This window comes from Grammomys surdaster, unplaced genomic scaffold, assembly GCF_004785775.1.
Source record: "Grammomys surdaster isolate TR1022 unplaced genomic scaffold, NIH_TR_1.0 215, whole genome shotgun sequence".
Taxonomy (NCBI): domain Eukaryota; kingdom Metazoa; phylum Chordata; class Mammalia; order Rodentia; family Muridae; genus Grammomys; species Grammomys surdaster.
In genome coordinates, this window is record NW_021604660.1 from 5,332,335 (window position 1) to 5,345,574 (window position 13,240).

General features: G+C 38.5%; 1 pseudogene across 1 annotated transcript; it reads left to right on the forward strand.

The window, feature by feature from the left end:
• The first annotated feature begins 11,422 nt into the window (after positions 1–11,422).
• LOC114625350 lies at positions 11,423–12,418 on the forward strand (annotated as a pseudogene). The gene has a single exon (XR_003712060.1). The product of XR_003712060.1 is annotated as a small ubiquitin-related modifier 1 pseudogene (transcript).
• The last annotated feature ends 822 nt before the right edge of the window (positions 12,419–13,240 follow it).

Genomic DNA, 13,240 nt, shown 5'->3' on the forward strand with positions numbered 1-13,240 from the left:
AAAAAGAAAGAAAGAAAACTAGTAACCTTTATTTTTAACTTCTGAGTCCCAATTTTAGGGCCTTGTTTTCTCAATAGAATCAACGGGAAGAGGGAAAGGAGAAATAATTCTCCCCAGGAGAAGAACTACGGGGTAGGGGGCTGTCATGGAATTAAAATTAACTGTAGGCTCAAGTGTCTAGTCACCTGCAGCTCATTTTCAAAGATACATCCTTCATCCTGTGTGTGCAGGAGCACTGGTTTATTAAAGAAGGGATGTAATGATTTTAAAGACAGATTTGGATGTTTTACAACATTAGACATGCAACAACATGCAAATATTTCTTGCATATGTTTTGTGGTCTCAAGAATCTAATAGGATGTGTTACCTATAGAAACTTTTAGTAGTGAGTAGAGGGGACTTGCAAACACAAATAGAATGTTCAGAAAAGAAGAAAATATTTTTTAATGGAAATCCAGTGGCTTGATATTGAGAGTTGGCAGGCCGTGCCTCAGAGCCCAGAACGAGGCTACAAGTGAAAGGTGAACAAACTCCCATCCTCCCCATGCTCTGAATCCGAGGCTGTCTGTGTGAGCATACCAACCCATCAGCCTTCAGAAACTGCTGCATGCAGACCAGGCCCTGTACCTGGTGGTCCTTAGGCCCTGGGTGACCCTTTGAACTTGCAGCCAGAGGCCCTGTCGTCGATAAACACTGAAAGTTAAAGGACTTGCATTTTGAAGTTGTCCAAAATCTTCATGAAATAATGTTCCAAGGTGTCTGTAGTTAGAATGCAAAACAAACTGTTTACTTCAATTGCAGCCAGTTCACTCTTCAGCAGACAAACACTTGAGGCATTGATCTTTAAGCCCCAGTGCAGATCATTAACAAAAATAATTGATGTTTGATTTGATAGTGAACGTTACAAAGCAATTTTGTAGTTTTGACATACATTATATATATCTATTTCAGACAAAAAATTAAGAAAATAATTGCCAATGAAGGATAAGAGCCTCTCTTTCCCATTTTTCCTCCCTCTCTTCCTATCCCTTCCTTCTTCTCTTTCTCCTCCTCCTCCTCCTCTCTCTACTGAGTAATTTGAAGATTCTCAGTCCAAGAACAAATCATATCTTCCTCCTACATAGGTTCACAATAGCCGGCTGCAGCATGGGTAACGTGTAAGAGGTGAGGGAAGAAGAGGGAAGATAGCAATGGGTCACAAATTCAGTTCTAGGCAGAAGCACAAAGCATGATAGAAGACATGCTTTAATATCAAGGAACCTAGTTTTAACTCTTTTTACTAGACATATAAACCACCTATCTTCAGTGTACAGTTTCCTCATTTGTAAAATGGAGATGAGACTGTCTACCAACTTGTGGGTCTACTAAGGTACTGCATAAAGCATACTGAGCATTAACCCAGGTACACAGAAGACATTCAGTGGGCTTCCAGTGCACTGCTGAAGTGAGCACCTAAGTTTCTTATTTCTATTTTAAATTCACTTTTTATCATTTAAATTAAGTATATGCAGTACATATGTGTGTGAGCATGTGCCCATGCAGGCAGGTGCCTGGGGAGGCCAAAGGCAGCAGATAATGCAAGAGTGGAAGTTACAGTTTTAGTAAGCCACATGTGTATTCTCAAGTGGGCACACACACACACACACTCAGGAGGGGTTCCCGTGATCTCTCACATCTGATAACATTTACTTCACAGATGTTGATAAGAGTGAGAAAAATATCTGAACCAGACAAAGACTAATGATAGGATATTCAAATATGATCACACAAAACCTAGAGGAGTAAACAAAAACCTCTAAGAAGTAAGAAGACCTTTTTGTGATCTTCCAAGATTCAGCAGACATTCATGTATATATATATATTCATATGTATGTGTGTGCGCAGATATATATATATAAATTAAAATTGAAACGCACCTTTAAAAACAGCAAATTTTTATAAAACTTGATTCTACTTATGTTTAAGAAAAAATGTATATTTTAATTTTGATTTGATAATATGAACTCATACATGTTTATTATAACAATTCTAAAATATATATTTAAAGTATTATATAAACTCTAATGTAGAAACACACTAGAAAATTTACGAGTCAGAACCTGTGGAACCATGAGCTCAACCAAGTTCTTGAGCTTGAAGGAGAGCTGTAGAGCACAGAAAAGAAAGGATGGAGTGGTGATTATCTCGGAAGTACCTAGATTTTTATCAGAAATGCACAGAATAACAAATTCTCTTTCACAGTTTATAGTCAGTTCAGAATGCAATTCTTTCTGGAATGCTGAATATCACAGTGAGGATCTGTATCTTTAACATTACTAATTTACAATTCCCATGAGTTAAAATGGCCTCTGGGGTATACCGGTGCTTATGAACCTGCTACTAGCCTCCTACTTGAATGTTCTTCCAAAAGTGATAGATCTCTGGTGCATTCTTGAACCACAGACAAACTGTTTCTCTTGAGTCTTGGAAGATCACAAAAAGGTCTTCTTACTTCTTAGGGGTTTTGTTTACTTCTCTACGTTTTGTGTGATCATATTTGAAATATCCTATCATTAGTCTTTGTCTGGTTCAGATATTTTTCTGGCTCTTATCAGCATCTGTGAAATGAATGTTATCAGATGTGAGAGATCACGGGAACACATCAGCTGTGCCTCGCTCGCCACCTGATTGTTCTCCACCAGCTGTACTCTTCTCCGGAGGAGTCTGGCTCTCAAAGCCTGTCTTTGATCTGACCTGACTCTATTTGACAAAGCCGGTTGCAGATGCTCTTTGAGGAGAGAGAGATTTCAGACAATGAAGTTCTGAAGAGATGCTTTCTTCTATCATGTGTGCACGGAACAACTTGTTTCTAGGAGTCCTAGAAATGAGGTGACTGCGCAATGGGAGGCATCTTTTTACGTGAGTTCAAACAGCTCTCTTGAGACAGACCAAATTTAGCAGCAACATCTGAGTGACAATTGTATACAATGAAACATAAGAGTCATGCTTGAGGATTTAGCTAGTAAGCCTGTTGCTGAACTTCGTGGAGCCGCAAAAACCATGCTCTGTTTTATGCCAAAACACCTTCAGCTGTTGAAAGAGAACAGAAACCGAAGTTGCCGGGATGTGATTTGAATCTTGAAATCCCATTCTGACTTTTGCCATAACGTAGGAAGGGCATTCAGAGTGTATGCTGGCCGCTATGGGAAAGAACAATGCCAGTCTTACACAAACGAGTATATCCTGTACAAGACGTGAGCACTTCCAAGTTGTCATAATGCACAGTCATCTTTACGTATGTTTTACATGCGCAAACGTAAAATACACTACAAAGCTCCACAGCTTTCCTTCCAAGTAGTATTCTAACTGTATAAAAGCTCATTGAGTACATAGATTTTGGGATCAGGTTTTCTGGCGTGATGGTTTTTGGTTTGCCATTTTTTCCTAATAAAATTTATAAAATCTTTTTTTTTAAAAAAAATCATACTTTCAAAATTGAGCCTATTAATTTTTCAGTGTCATGAAGATAAATTGGACTATATCATCACATTGGAGTTGGTGAATGGACAGGGTCAATGTTGTTCAAGTAGAAGCATCTAATGACTATGCTCTGTAATCGTGCATTTTTCATGCTAAGATTTGGAAGCCTTCAGTCTTTCAAAGTTAATGCATAAAGCTGGAGCTCCTACCCAGCTTCACTTTCCTTTGAAAGAAGATATTCGTACCCTGAAGGCTCAAGCAAGCGCATGCTCTACAGCTTTCTTCAAGCTTCCCCTGACTGCTCACCCATCTAGCCACTCCACTTATTTTTCAGATATGAGGGCTTCCCACATTCTGCATTTATTCATTTTACCTCCACAGACACATTCTTCAAATATTTTCTTTTATTTCTTTCCAATTTAAGTTTTAGTTTGGGACAGTTCATTTAGTCTGCTATGTTTTTCAGCATTACCTAGGAAAGTTATTGTGTACATGTCACTTACTGGCCAATATCTATCATTTCTAAGTAGTTTTTCAAAGGTAAGGTGAGTATTCAGGCTTTGGCTTCTCAGCTCTGACTCATCAGATTAAAACAGAGCTTGCTAAGCAGTAGACTTTTCAAAAGGGCACCAACCAGTATCTGGTTATCAGCAAAATGTCAAGACTCCATAGATTCCAAGCACAATTTAATGGCCAATTTTAAATGCAATCTACAGTATACAATATTTTAGATATTTCCAAATTATTATAGCAGTCAATCACGTAATAGATACAGATAATATTAAACATATGGTCCCTTGTCATTCCCCACACCACGGAAAATCACTAACAATGGTTTGGAGCTCAATTACTCTCTCCTCATTTATATTTATACCAAACTATCTATATTTTTAAAGAAAAAACATGCTATAGTATAATATTGTCAGTTGTTTTCTCATACATCACTACTTTTACATAGCTTTCTATGTGTCTCAGATGACACTGTTTTTAAAACTCATTTGGAGAGTTTTAAATTCTTAGTTTTGTGTACTGTTTGTTAGCAGAAGTATCTGGGTAAATCCTAAGAGCTATCAAATGTAATGAAAATAAAGAAAGATTGTTCAGTGACAACACAATACTCCTTAAGTGATAACGCCCCAAAGGCCAAAAGAATATGCCTCATGCTCACCATTGTTCTTACAACTGGCAAGTCTGTAGGGGCGGTGGTTCCTGCATGTCTGCATTCAACAAAGATTCAGTGTGAAGTCCTTGGTGTAACTGCTCTCTGCATAACCCTTCTTTTTACCCCACGTGCTTTTCTTCTTTGTGCTTGTTTAAGCTTCCAGTACTTTCTATGTATTTTATTTAATTTTAAAACTCATATGCTTTTATGTTTTAATGTACCTTAAAAAGCCTTTCTATGTACCTTTTTAAATTTTCAGTATTTCCAATTCCTTTCAGGAGTTGATCATCTTCGTTATAAAAAGAACACATAACTCTTTGGGAGCCATTTTCATCCCATTTAATATCTATTTTTAAAAGCTAATAATTTGGACACATATAACTTGTTTGGACTTAAGAAAAATGCAAATTTATACATCTTGCCCTAAATTCTGTCTTGCTTGCTCTTGCCTTCTTTTCTCCCACTGTAGTAACCAGGGCATAAGGGCACCTGGAACATGTGGCCTTTTATTTGATCAAAGCTAATGATCAACCAGGCCCAGAGGAAGATAGGTCAGCTGTCCTATTCCAGCTGCCGGATAGAATCTTTTTGCATTCTCCCCAATTGTGAGTCCATCTGTGCTATCACCACAAAGGGGAAAACTCTCCAGAAACAGAGGGGCTAGTGGATCACGAACAGGACTTTTAAAATGTTTTCAGATATATATTTGTAGGAGTTGCCTCTCTATGGTTAGAAATCTGTTCATTTCTATGACTCAACAGAGCCACAGAATGTTTGCTTCTGTTTGTTTGCTAACTTAATTTATCTATTATTTTCTTTTCCTACACCATCATTTTGATTCTATAATTTTTCTTTTGTTTACATTTTAAGCAAAAGGAAAATATTCAGCTTTATGCCAAGAGACTCTTAAATGTGCTTATATACTCTAATATATATGTATATGTATATGTATATGTATATGTGTATGTGTATGTGTATGTGTATGTGTATGTGTATGTATATGTATGTATATGTATATATACACACATACACACACACATTAGTCATGGTTTTCAGAATAAATACTTTTTAATTTTTATGAGAATGAATAGGAGTAAATTTATTTCAGAATGCTCTGGGTGTTTGCTGTATTAATTTGTTTCTTCAATCATGTGAAGGAAGTATATAAAGATGGTGGAGTTTCTATGAATATATCTTTTTAATGTATGCCATTTAAGTGGTATTAATACTTTACTTATCTCAAACCGTTCAGTAAAAAATTAAGTGCCATTAAGATTTTGTATCATTTTGATACAAACTCATTTACTTCACGTCTGACGCCTTGCACTATTTCTGGCATCCAGGACACAGATCTTAGTTGCTTATGTTACAGTCAAGAACCAGAGAAGAAAATGAGGTCTACCAGACAAAGGCTGTTGGCTCTGGAAATTGTCTCCCTTTCTTTAGATTAAAGGAGAGTATCTAGTAGGCCTTGGTGCTTAACAACACTTGTTTGAGGTGTTGACTGATCTATTCATAAAATAACTTAGAACAGCTAAAAGTTAGCAAAAGGTAAGGATAATTGGCAATGGGTCAGGTAGAGTGGATTGTTATAAGTAGTCACATTTGTCAAAGGATAAAGGTGAGGGGAAAAGTTAGGAGATGGTTATTGATTTAAAAAAATGTGAACATTTCAGCAATACAGAGAAGTTAGAAGAAAGGAGCCTAAGGAGGCCACATACTCTGACAAGGCTATTTTAATATAGCTATTTTCACACTCTGACCACTTATATATATTCATGGAATTAAAAGAACAAACTCTTAAACCTTCAGCCCATAAAATATATCAAGTCATGAGATTACAGGACACTTTAACACATTTCTAAGCCTTATTCAATCTTCTAAAAATCAGCTTCTCTCAGAGATTTTTTTTTAAATCATGGCTGTGTCTGATACACATACTTTGCAAGAGCAGTGACTCATAATCATAAGGCAGTTTATCTTAATGTCTATAAATACAAGGGTGTTAGAATGGGTCTCAAAGATGAGCTGGAGATGAGCAATGAAGTGTGTGTGTGTGTGTGTGTGTGACTTTTATAATAATAATAATAATACCTCTTAAATGTCTATTAGGCCTGCTCACATGTACCTGAGGCTTGCTGCCTTGTCAGAACTTTCTGCTTCACCAAGAAAATGATGTTCTTTATGTGTTCTTGGAATCCTCTCTAACTCAGTTCAGATACACAGTGAATGTTATGAGATATACCCGTTCACTTGGAGTTTGTTGCAATCTCTGCCTTATGAAGATTTTTGTGGCCCTGTTGCTTTGATAATTGGCCTTGGCCTGTCTTTTAGATGAGAACACTCAACTGTGAAGGGGAGATGCAATCTGGTGACATCATTTTATTGCTGATGTAGCAATTAAGAGATAATCGATCAAATAAGGAAGTGATGTGGATTTTCACTTTCACCCACCAATTTCCAGTTTTCATTTACCAGTTCCTTCACTGTACTGTTTTATTTTCATATGGAGACTTCGAAGAACAAAGCTCATCAATTGACAATGTTGCAAGTCTTGGTGAGCTGCAAGAGAATGCAGTCTGCAGCACATGCAGAGGGTGTCAATGGTGGGGTTGATACTGCTCAGGATTTAAAAAAAAAACATGTTAATGACCACATATGTATAGCTCCAAGAGTTTTGGAATGAAAATACATCGGTAGTGGTGTGTTCCTAAGACTCCTCAAGGTTCATCTGTTTAAAATGGTTATGCCTCTTTTTGTACAAGTATGCTCTTCATCAGATGTGGCTGCAGGAGCACTCTGTTGTCTTCTGTAGCTGTTAACCAGTTGACAGCACCACCTGTACTGTCTCTCCTGATCTTCCCTCCTATCTACCACCACCTTCTCTAATGCTCATTGATTAAATATTCTCTAAGTTTTCTGTTTATTCCTTATTTTTACACAAGATGACTTTAAACTCACTGTGTAGCTCAGGTCAGCCTTAATCTTCCTGTCTCAACACCAAGTGATGGTATTACTGACATATATCACCACACCAGGATAGTATTTTATTATTATTATTATTTTCACTTATTCACTTTACATCCTGCTCACTGCCACTCTCCTGGCCACCTTTTCCCATAATCCTTCCCCATCCCCCTCCCTTCTCCTCTGAGTGGGTAGGGTCCCCCTAGGTACCTCCCCCCACCTCGCACTTCAAGTTTCTGTGAGGCTAGACGCTTCTTCTCCCACTGAGACCAGACAAGGCAATCCAGCTAGAAGAACATATCCCATGTACAGGCAATAGTTTTTGAGATAGCCCCTGCTCCAGTTGTTCAGGACCCACAAGAAGGTCACGTTACACACCTGCTACATATAAGTGAGAGGCCTAAGTCCAGCACACGTATGTTCTTTGATTGGTGGTTCAGACTCTGAGAAACCCACGGTACCAGATTAATTGACTCTGTTTCTCTTCCTGTGGAGTTCCTATCTCTTTAGGGGCTGTAATCCTTCCTCCTATTCTTCCATAAGAGCCTCCATGTTCCATCCACTGATTGGCTGTGGGTGTCTGCATCTGTCTGAGTCAGCTGCTGGGAAGAGCCTCTCAGAGGACAACATGCTCCTGTCTGCAAGCATAACAGAGTATCATTAATAATGTTAGAGATTGCTGCTTGCCCATGGGACTGGTTTCAAGTTGGCCCTTCATAAGCGGCAGACAGAGGGAGGAAAATGGGAGGCAGGGGGAGGGGAGGGGACAGCAGAATGGGGGATTCGGGATCACACATGGGGAAGGACAAGAGAGATGGCTACATGGCCATGAAAATAAATGAAAAGCTGCAACCCACAGGGGTGAGGAGATGAGGGCATCTCCAGGACAAGACAGAGACCTGGGATAAGGGCGGTGCCCAAGAATCATTGGAGGTGACCTTAGCTGTGACTCACTACATTGAGGAAATGGAACCTGAAGAAGACACCTCTTGTAGCCAGACAGGAACCTCAGTGGAGAGATTGATACAGCAACCCACCCACAAAACTTTCAACTCAAAATTTATCCTATCTACAAGTAATGCAGGAATAGAAGAGGGTGCAGTGTCTGAAGGAGTTGGCCAACCAATAGCTGGCCCAACTAGTATTTTTCTTTTAGGTTATCACATTTATTGCAAATGTTGGGGTCCTTAACCATATAATAACTACAATACTACAGCACATTTGTCATTGATCAAGAGTTTCTAGTACCCCAATGAGCTTTAGAAAATCAATACAGGTTTTATTTTACATTTAAGGTGTTGATCTATAATTTCTTCTACTACAGTAGAAACTTGAATACAAAATTGTATCCAGCAAAAATAGTTCAAGCAAATAATTTATCTTCAAGTAACTTGGATGAGTATTTGTCGACCATTGGTTACTCTGACCTTTAACAGGAAGTTGGCTTTGATACCCTTGGAAAGACGTAAGTGGAAGATGTGTCTGGATAACCCCTTTTATCTAAGGGAATGTGAGATACTCATCTAACACTGAAAGCAGAAAGCAGTTGAGTTGCTAGGCTATTGAGAGGTGTGTTTTCATGGAGGAATAATTTCAAGGGATGAGCTGTATGTTTATAACCTCATCAATACTAACTGAACTTGAAAGTATGAATTGTGACATTACTATTGACAGTGGGTCAAATTGTGGCCTCTGTGGTGCCTGGATTTCAATAAGCATGCGTGCTTGTTGCTATGTACTCTTACTTACACTTTACTTGCACATGATGCCCATTCTGTGCTGCATTTCGTAGTCTCCTATTTACTCTATTACCATTGCTTTGTAGATCTCCCTGTCTCCAAAGATATATGTGTAGTTAATTTGAACACAGAGAGGTACTCATGATTTGAATATCTTTTAGGGGGATTCAGACCAATAAAACTATTGACAATAATTGACTTTTAAAGTATCATATAGCAGTTTCTGCGAATACTCAGGATAAGTATAGAACAATATATTAAATACTATTTTGATAATTAATACATCTTGTTAATATTTTGGGGAAAATTACTTAAGAATACTGAAATACATTAGTCACATTCTAAGAAATTTGCTTTAATCATTTTTAGTGTTGGATCCCTTTCGTCTAACTCCAAAATCATATGTATAAGCCCCCCTCTCAATTCTTTTCACTGGGCAAGCTTACAGCTGACCAGGGTGATTGATACAGGCATTAGGGTGGACCATGATGGAGGATGAAAGTATCTGAGAAGTTTGGTTCACCATCAAGTCAACTCCTTGAAATTAGAAATATTTTATCCTTGAATCTACATATTAAGGTTCAATAAAAGCTAGAGTGGGATTATTACTTATTATTTCCAGTGAGATAAGAAATTATTATTCTTAAAGACTATAAACCATTTTAAAAATAGCAATAGTCAGTGGGCTGCAGAGATGGCTCTATTGGTTAAATGTCAGCCATGGAAGCAGCAGGACTTGAGTTCAGATCTCAAGCTCTGAGGTAAACCACTGCAGGGAAGCAATGACAGGTTCATGCTTAGAGTCTGCTGGCTAGCTAGCATAGCATAAGCTATCTTAAAAACAATGGGAATCACTGAAGGAGAGACACCCAATACTCTGTTGTAATGATAAAACATTTTGATGAAAAGCAATATGAGAGAGAAAGGGTTTATTTGATTTATGATTCACTTTAGGGAGGAACTCAAGCAGGAGCTTGCAGCAGAAAACAGAGTAATGATGCTTCTGACTTAGAGGCTCACACTCAGCTGGTTTTCTTGACAGCCCAGGCAGGACCATCTAGGGTTGATGCAACTCACAGAGGCCTGTGTCTGCCTGCATCAGCCAAGACAAACTCACACAGACCAATCTGATAATTACTTGAGTAAAATTCCATTTTCAGGGGATTCCAGAAAGTGTCAAGTTGACAGTTAATGCAAACTAGGATACTTGATACTGACCTAAAATCTGCACACACACACACACACACACACACACACACACACACACACACACACTTGACCAGGGCTGATTGGTACACATCTGTAATCCTAGCATTTGAAAGTCTGCAGCTGCCTTCCCTACTTTCCAAGAGTTTTGAGAGTTCAAATCCAGCCTGAGATAGACAGGTGAGACTCTTTCACAGGGGTGTGGGTGGTGGGAAGATACAGCATTTGGGAATTGGTTGAGTTATAACATACTCAATATGAAGAGACTAGTCAACTGACAACAATTTTCTGTCAAGATCAATTACATAATACATAAAGGTCCACAAGTAGTAACTGCATACCAATAAGTATAGAGATATGTTAAAATCATGTATTCACATGGACATTTGTGTGTATTATAAAATTGTGTATACAGGCTTTATATATAAAAGATTGTATGTGGGATTTCCTTTCATTTTTATTCATAACTATCTTTGTTACTGTAGTTAGGAATAAAAAAAACATTCTCCATGTTTACCAAGAACATTTTAATTACTACCTAACTGATCTACTGCCTAATTCTTCTCTCTAGAGAGACAAACATTGTTAACAGAATTTCACTTGGTTTTTAACTCTTAATAGGACTAATTCTATTATGTGTACTTACTACTAGATTGTTCAATCAATGTATATGGGTGACATTTTAATTTTCAAACTGAGCAAGCTCTCCTCTCTTATAAATTTTAACTTAAACAGTGTGAAACAGCTCTCACTGACTCTTGCATGTAGGTTGAGATGTGGGACGTCTCCAGGCTGCTTGCGTACCTGTCCACTATGGTTATAGATGCCAACCTTCTGGAACCCGGAAGTGACATAAGATGTACAGGAAGTTCCTCCAGCCGGTGTTTGGGTTATTGTGAAGAGCCGATCTGAAAATCCACTCTGCTGCAGGTGGTTGCTACGGAGACCCCTTGTGGAAGCCATTGTCTCCATGACTGACCAGGAGGCTAAACCTTCAAGTGGGGTCTTAGAGGATGAGAAGAAAGATGTTATCAAAGTCAAAGTTATCGGAGAAGATAGAAGTGAGATACACTTCAGACTGAAAATGACAACCAAGCTCAAGAAACTCAAGGACTCATACAGTCGAAGACAGGGTCTATCAGTGAATTCACTGAAGTTTCTCTTTGAAGGCCAGAGGATTGCCGATAACCATACTGCAGAAGAGCTGGGGATGGAGGAGGAAGATGTGATTGAAGTTTATCAAGTACAAACGGGAGGTGGGGTGTCATTCAACAGTTTAGGACGATCTGATTGAAATTTATCTGGAAAAAATGGAAATCATTCAACAGTTTAGATGTTCTTTGTAATTTTTCTTTTCCCCAATGCTGTTCTTTTTTAATTGTTCTTTTGTAATGTGGTGTTCAGAGTGAAAATTGAACATTGTCACTTCATCTCTCTAGAACATCTGGTAGTCTGAATTCTAGTACTCGGTATTCATTATTATAATGATTTTGGTGATCAGACCTCAGCTCCTTTCATAAATGCACCGTGAGGCTGCCCTTCTCAGGACCAGTTTGAGTATTTCTTATGCCATTCAATCAGTCAAGAATTCCACCATATGGCTGCTTCAAACCTAGCTTGTAATTTTCAGGGCAAGATGAAAGTTTTCAGAGAACTGCATCGTGGCAAGTGACCTTGTGTCAGATGGAAGCTGCTTCTAAAGTCTGAGGGTCTGGTCCAAGAACAGAGTACCAAATTTGGAGTGGTGATGACAGACATGGCCAGAGTCACAACTGACTGCCAAGACTGCACGCTGAAGAGAAAGCATCTCAGGATTGAATTAATCTTTTCATGTAAGCCCAGAATGTTCTAATTTTCATCAACAGTTAATAATAAAATTATTCAGGCAAAATATAATAGGAAATGTTTAAATTTGTTGAAAAGGGTGTCAAATATTTTAACAAACATCAGGACACTTGATGCCATACTTTACACATAATTCTGTCAAATTTGCTTAGAACCAACATGTTTCATATAAAAATTAAGCCCTCAATCTAATCTCATTCCTTCCCACTCTATTGTTTTTCTTTTAAAAACTATTTATTTTTGTTACTTTATGTGTATGTGAGCATGAGTGCAGGTGTCCACAGAAGCCAGAGGGGCCTCGTTTCCCTGAAGCTGCATTTACTGGTGGTTGTGAGCCATGCAACATGACTACTAGAAACTAAATCCCAGTCCTCTGCAAGAGCAGTAATCAGAGTGTGCTCTTAACTACAGAGCTATTTTTCTAGCTCCTTTTCCTCTCTTAAAAGTAAGCATTATTCAACTCACAGGCCACATGAAGCCCATAAAGAAGGAAGACCAAGTGAGGGTGATTCGGTCCTTCTTAGAAGGAGCAACAAAATACTCAAGGGAGCAAATATGGAGACAAAGTGAGGGACAGAAACTGAAGGAGGGGCCGTCTCAAGACCACTCCACCTGAGTATCTATCCCATGTGCAATCACCAAAGGTAGATGCTGATGTGGAAGACAGGAAGTGCATGCTGATAAGAGCCTGATATGGATATCTCCTCAGAGGCCTTGAAGAGTCAGACATATTCAGAGGCAGATGCTCACAACTAGCCATTGAACTGATCATGGGGTTCTCAATAGAGGAGTTAGAGTGAAGACTGAAGGAGCTGAAAGGGTTTGTGGCACCATGAGGAGAGCAACAATACCAACCAACCAC